The sequence below is a fragment of the Macaca nemestrina genome, chromosome 11 (assembly GCF_043159975.1).
Source record: "Macaca nemestrina isolate mMacNem1 chromosome 11, mMacNem.hap1, whole genome shotgun sequence".
NCBI lineage: Eukaryota > Metazoa > Chordata > Mammalia > Primates > Cercopithecidae > Macaca > Macaca nemestrina.
The window spans coordinates 3,415,427-3,422,104 of NC_092135.1; the positions used below are offsets into that span (position 1 = coordinate 3,415,427).

General features: G+C 46.8%; 1 long non-coding RNA gene across 1 annotated transcript; it reads left to right on the forward strand.

Annotated features, from left to right (window-relative positions):
- Positions 1-2,196: 2,196 nt before the first annotated feature.
- On the forward strand, positions 2,197-5,937 carry LOC105492427 (uncharacterized). Its single transcript, XR_011609659.1, has 3 exons — positions 2,197-3,252; positions 3,383-3,622; positions 4,746-5,937. It is a non-coding gene; the product is annotated as an uncharacterized lncRNA (long non-coding RNA).
- Positions 5,938-6,678: the final 741 nt, after the last annotated feature.

The following is a 6,678-nucleotide window of genomic DNA, read 5'->3' on the forward strand; positions in this document are numbered from 1 at the left end:
TCAGGTCTCCTGATTCCAGATCCCGTGTGCCTTCCTGACCACTGTAGCAGCCAGATCTTTTCTTTTTTTTTTTGAGATGGAGTTTCACTCTTGTTGCCCAGGCTGGAGTGCAATGGCGCGATCTCGGCTCACCACAACCTCCGCCTCCTGGGTTCAAGCAATTCTCCTGCCTCAGCCTCCCTAGTAGCTGGCATTACAGGCATGCGCCACCACGCCCAGCTAATTTTGTATTTTTAGTAGAGACGGGGTTTCTCCGTATTGGTCAGGCTGGTCTCGAACTCCTGAGCTCAGGTGATCTGCCTGCCTTGGCCTCCCAAAGTGCTGGGATTACAGGCGTGAGCCGCCGTGCCCGGCCTCAGCTAGATCTTTTCTATGTGGAGTATGCAATAGCTTTTATTCAGATTTTTCATTCCTTGGCTTTCATTTTCTGATTTTTCCTAATTATTGCTATTTTGTTTTTATTGAGGAAATCAGAGAGAAAGCTATGAGATAGTTAAAGCCTGCTAAGGGTTTTTTGAGACTATAATGATGTTCAATATGAAATAAGAACCAACTACACTAGAATTGCAGCATAATCATACCTTAGAGTTACTACAAGATTAATTTGGAATCGAATTTATCTTATAGTAATGAATTTTCTTTTTTAAAGCTTTTTAGAGCAAAACCTAATCAATAGCATAAGGGACCAAACCTATGTCAATCCCATAGCATAAGTGGCATATAAGGAATATCCTGTGCATTTCTCTACAGAAAGGGAAAGGAAGCAGAACTGACTTTGTGCCTACCAGGTGTTGGGTCCTAGGTGCTGGGTCTTACTCTGACCTTTACAACTATTACCCTCAAGTTTTCCAACAAGTGGTCATCATTACCTTTTTATAAGTGGGAAAAATAGGTTTAAAGTCAATGGCTACCCAGAGTCACACAGTAAATAGCAAGCAATTCATGGATCTAAACTAAATTATTTCTGCCTCCAATGCTCTCAGTTATGCTGTGGTGTTTTCTGGACGAAGTACTAAGATTTAAATATATTCTTAAAAGTTTTGTGTTGAACCTTAAGTTGCTCTTGGACTTGTTAAACTTGTACCGTCTGAAATGAACACCTGTATCCATTCTCTTTCAGGTTTTGCTGTTACTGCTCAATGTAATCACACCTCGAAGAAGAAATGAAAAACCGTGGGATGTTGATAAAGCTCATATCCTGTGGAAGAACTGCAGCGGGTCCCAGCTGAGTGGGAGATGGGATTCAGCAGTACTGGTACATAGTGAGGCAATAATCCTCCTCAGGCATCGCATTCGCTGATTTTTATTGGCGCTGGGGATCCTGGGAGAAAGTCGGGAACTTTGTCACTCTTGGCTTTGACTACTGACAGGCCTGATGTGCTGGAGTGACCCAGGCAGAGGCCCACTTGCAGAGACTATGGGAGCCTCAAGAGAAAATCTACCATAAGAGAAGGACCAGTCTGACAGCAAGCCCAGCTTCCCAAGAAGATAGAAGGCTGGAGACAAGCTGCTGTCCAGGTATGTCCTGAACCAGCCAACTTGAAGGTAAGTTGGCTCCCTGGGAAGAGAAGGGCTATAGGTAAGAACTGAAAGCTGTGTCCATAGACACTGTAACACTGGAGTTCAAAAAATGTTGCTGTGGAACAGCCCCTCTCATCTGAACCCGGAGAGCATGTTCTCACCTCCCAAGAGTAGTGTCTTGTATTGAGGCACAGTGGTACCCTTCTAGATCCACAGGCAAGGCCCCATGGAGTCTCAGAATAATGATAAATCCTCTGGATGACCTAGGGGCTGGTTAGGTGAGTGGAGCGCCCTGCTGTGGTGTGCCTGTGGGACCACTGGAGCCTGAAGCTGCCAAGGCATGACTTGACCAGCCCCGGCAACTGGTGTAGGATCATACAACCATGCACACACCCCCAGGATTCCTAGAAATACTAGGGGGAAAAGGATTTTCCTGGAACTGGGGCTTTCTACCTTTGCACAGGTGAGAACTCAAACCATTGAGATTTAGATATTAATGTACAACAACTTCATTTGTACTCGTTAAGACTGGTAAGACTAAGGGTTTTCCTTTCTGCTGTATTTTGACATAGGTAGGAGGACAGGATTTTCAAGATGCCCAAGAAAGTAATCAAGCAGTAATCATGCGCATCTTCAAGAAGGAATGGTGGAGCCCCACATGACCCACGGTCTGCACCCCACAGGACCCCACCCCACTGCCTCTCCAACCTCATTCTCCTAGCACACCAGCCAGGGCCCCCGCTGGCTGGCCGGCCTCCCATGCAGCACGCTGTCCCCTCAGGGCCTCTACACTTGGCTTCTCCCTTGATCTGGGTTGTGCTCTTCCCTATCTTCCCACCCTCTAATGTCCATGCGCCTTCTCCCCCACTTTCTTCAGCTCTCTGTTCAGACGTCACCTTTTCTGTGAGGCCTTCCCTGACCTAATATAAACAGCAACAAGGTCAGGCGCGGTGGCTCACGCCTGTAACCCCAGCACTTTGGGAGGCCAAGGAAGGTGGATCACCTGAGGTCAGGAGTTTGAGACCAGCCTGGCCAACATGGCAAAACCCCATCTCTACTAAAAATACCAAAAAAATTAGCCGGGTATGGTGGTGGGCGCCTGCAATCCCAGCTACTTGGGAGGCTGAGGCCAGAGAATCACTCGAACCTGAGAGGCAAAGGTTGGAGTGAGCTGAGATTGCACCATCGCACTCCAGCCTGGGTGACAGAGTCAGACTCCATCTCAAAAAAAAAAAAAAAAAAAAAAAAAAAGCAGCAACTGCTTCTTGCCTTGTTACCCCTAATCTGGTTTATTTTTTCCCAAAGCACTTTGCATTATCTAGTATACTATCCATGTAGCTGTTTATTGAGTATATCCTCCTCATTAGAATGGGAGCTCCATGAGGGCAAGAACTCCCTCTGTTTATTCACAGATGTAGCCCCAGCAGCCAGAATATTGTCTGTCACACAGCACACGTTCAGTGCATTTCATTAATGAATGATCATACTTCCTCCCTTTTTTGTTCATTAATTCAGTGAACACTGAGCTCTGCTAAGTGATGGATGCTACTGAATAGCAGAGAACCGAAGATGAACAAGATAGCCTCTGCCCTTAAGAAGGTCACAGTGTGAGGAGGGAGGCAGAATGGTGCCTAACTATAAATGCAGTGTGGTAGATTTCACTGGGGACACAGCTGGAGGAGATCGGGGAAAGCTTCGTGGAGGAGGTGCTGTCGAGTTGACTCATGAAGGGTGAGGAAAATTATGATGTCTGAACATTTATTGAGTGCTTACCATCTCTCTGCTAAGCAACTTAAATATAGCCTTATTTAACGCCGTGAACAGGTGTATAACATAAGTACTGATACTACTTTTACCTTAGGGTTGAAGAAGCAGGCTCAGAAAGGACTGAGGTTTGGAGCTCCCACTGGTGGAGCTAAGATTCAGACCTGGTTCTTCCTCGTTTCACATCTCATGCTTTAACCATGTGCTGGGCAGACAACAAAGGAAATCAGAGCAGAAGAAATAATCCGTCTCAAAAATGGAAACTTCATGGTGTGTATTTAGGGAACTGCAGGAATTCCAGGGAAGAGATGAGGCGGGAGTCCACCTCACTCAGAAGGTGAGATTTAGGCTATAGGTATTTCATCCCTCTGCCTCCTGATTCCTTCCTCCTTCCAGGATAGCTTGCTTTTGTTACCATTATCGGGCGTCTGAATATGCTTTGATCTGAAGAAAGAATTCTATGATTGAAGCAAGGGATGGGCCATGTGGTTGTAGTAGCCCAGATGGGAGGGGGGTCCTTGAGTAGGATAGTAACTGGAGTAACTGGGAAAATGAAGGGGAGATGACGGATAGGGAGGACCTTCAGAGACAGGACTGCTAGGACTTGACTGCCATTGGCTGTTAGAGAGGCAGGAGGCTAGGCCTGGGTGAGTGGTGGAGCAACAGTGCCCATAACAGAACACCGTGTATGAGAACGTTCCATGGGAGTGGGAGATGAAACGTCAGGAAGGTTTGGAGCCCCTGTGGCTCACTGAGCCAGGGAGATGCCCCATACTGATTGGGATGTGTAAGGCTGGAGCTCCAGGTAGAGTCATGGAGATAACAAACTTCAACTTCTTTCAAGTTATTGCCCAGGAAGAGAGTCCAGAGAAAGACCAGCAGTGAGCTTGGGAGCAGCAGCTGTGGACACTGGGAATCTCCTTGGCACTGACAGCTCTGGACCAGAACTCCATTGCTTCAGACGCCTTGTGGTCATAATTGGACAAATGTATTACCTAGACCATTCAGGGAATTTTTTGAAATTTCTTAATTAAAAGAAGTTATCTGGGCAACTGAGGTCTCCTTGAAGCATTTTCTTCTATCAGTGTGTAGGTGAAATGGCAGTGTGTGAAGCTCCTTCAGGCAAGCAGGGTTCTCTGTAACCCTTTTTCTTTCTTTCTTTCTTTTTCCCTCCCTCCCTCCCTCCTTCCTTCCTTTCTTCCTTTCCTTCCTTCTCTTTCTTTCTTTCTTTCCCCCCAGTCAATACCTTGATTGCATTTTTAAAAATATAATTTTGTTAATTTTTCTTTTTCTTTTTTTTTTTTGAGAGATGGAATCTTGCTGTGTTGCCCAGGCTAGTCTCAAACTCCTGGCCTCAAGTGATCCTCCACTTCAGCCTCCCAAAGTGCTGGGATTACAAATGTGAGCCAATGTAGCCAACCCTTTGTAACCTTTGATCCAGCTACTTTTTCATTTCCTAGTTGTTTTCGCAACGCTGTCTGGAGTCACAGCCTCAGTGATCTTCCTTATTGATGAAATACCACTGGAAACTTGAGTGCGGACCCATTTTGGCCCAGCCTTCTTCTGAGTGCACAGTGCCCACCAGGAACAAAGTGTCCAGGCGACACCCAGCCAGGAGCCTCCACTTCGCAATGGAAGCCAGCACAAAGCTTGCCGTCAGTGGGGTTCCTGGAGGAACCAGGAAACAGGGCAGAGGTGAGAGAAAGAGCCCCAGCGACTCACTGTCCTCATCCTCCCCTTCTATGTCAGTATGGTCCCCGCTTCTGGTTTGGGAAGGGTGGGGAAGAACACGTTTGCCCCAAACCACACCCCATCTCGGGCCAAGCAGGGCCGTGGCAGTATTGCAGTGGGGAAGGAATGACACTCTTCAGGGTGGTCTCTTTATCTGCTCATGCAGGGGTCCATCCCCATCACTTAGAGTGGAGAACAGGAGCAAGAATAGAAGTGGCAAGAGAGGGTGCTTTGAGGTCATGTGACCCTGAGTCTTATCTCCTTTCTGCGCCTATGGGCTATCTGGTCTAGGGCAACAGTCACTTCACCCCCACCCCGTGAGCTTCAGTTTCCTCCTCTCTGAGAAAGACGTCAGATGTCAATGCACAGAGAGGCCGTGGGGATGGATGTGCCCAGCAGGATGCCCAGCATCTAGTAGGTGCCTAATAGATAGGGTTACCTCATTGTGGTTATCCTCCAAGTGACTGTTATGTTTTTGATCTGCTTAATTTGGCCCTGGATTTGGTGATGTGTGAACTCGTATTTCCTTGCCCACAGTTCACAGTAGTATAAGGATTATGTGCTCGGGCTCTGGAGTTTGACCAGACCTCGCCTCAGATCCTGGCTCCAATAGTTTCCCAACTCTTTGACTTTGAATAAGTCACTTCCCTCATTGGTCTCTGTGGGAGTAATAATAATAGCGCTTACCTTATAGAGGTGTTGTTAGAAGGAAATAAGACACTATGTGTGGCTACTGTTTGGCATACGGAAAACATTCAAATATTGTGGTATACATTACCCTTGTAATGTAATAAGTTTTCTTTTTTCCTTTTTTCTTTTTTTCCCCCCTATTTTTTTTCTCTCCTTCTCTGTCTCCTGCCTTCCTTTCACCCTCCAAAAGAAGTCTAACTATTAGAGTTGGCAGCAAAATTTAAAGAAAGTGGTTTAAAACTCAGAGAGCCAGGGCTGGGCGTCGTGGCTCACGCCTGTAATTCCAGCAGTTTGGGAGGCTGAGGCGGGTGGATCACCTGAGGTCAGGAGTTCAAGAGCAGCCTGGTCAACACTGAAACTCTGTCTCTACTAAAAATACAAAAATTTTCAAGTACTCCAAGGGTGGCAATTTTCAAGTACTCCAAATTGAGCACTTTCCATGGCTCAAAATGTGTAACAAGTGGATTAGTCCATTTTCATACTGCTGAGAAAGACGTACCCGAGACTGGTTAATTTATACAGGAAAAAGGTTTAAAGACTTCCAGTTCCACATCGCTGGGGAGGCCTTACAACCATGGCAGAAGGCGAGAGGGGCGAGTCACTTCTTACATGAATGGCAGCAGGCAAAGAGAGAGCTTGCGCAGGAAAACTCCCGTTTTTAAAACCATCAGATCTCACGAGACTCATTCACTACCGTGAGGACAGTGCAGGAAAGACCCACCCCCACAATTCCGTCACCTCCCACCGGGCTCCTCCCATGACACGTGGGAGTTGTGGGAGAAACAACTCAAGATGAGATTTGGTTGGGGACACAGTCAAACCATATCAGCAAGTCTTTTTTTTTTTTTTTTTCTTTTAGACAGGGCCTCACTCTGTTGCCCAGGCTGGAGTGCGGTGGCACAGTCATAGCTCACTGCAGCCTTGAACTCCTGGGCTTAAGTTCCCAACTCACCATCCTGAGTAGCTTGGACT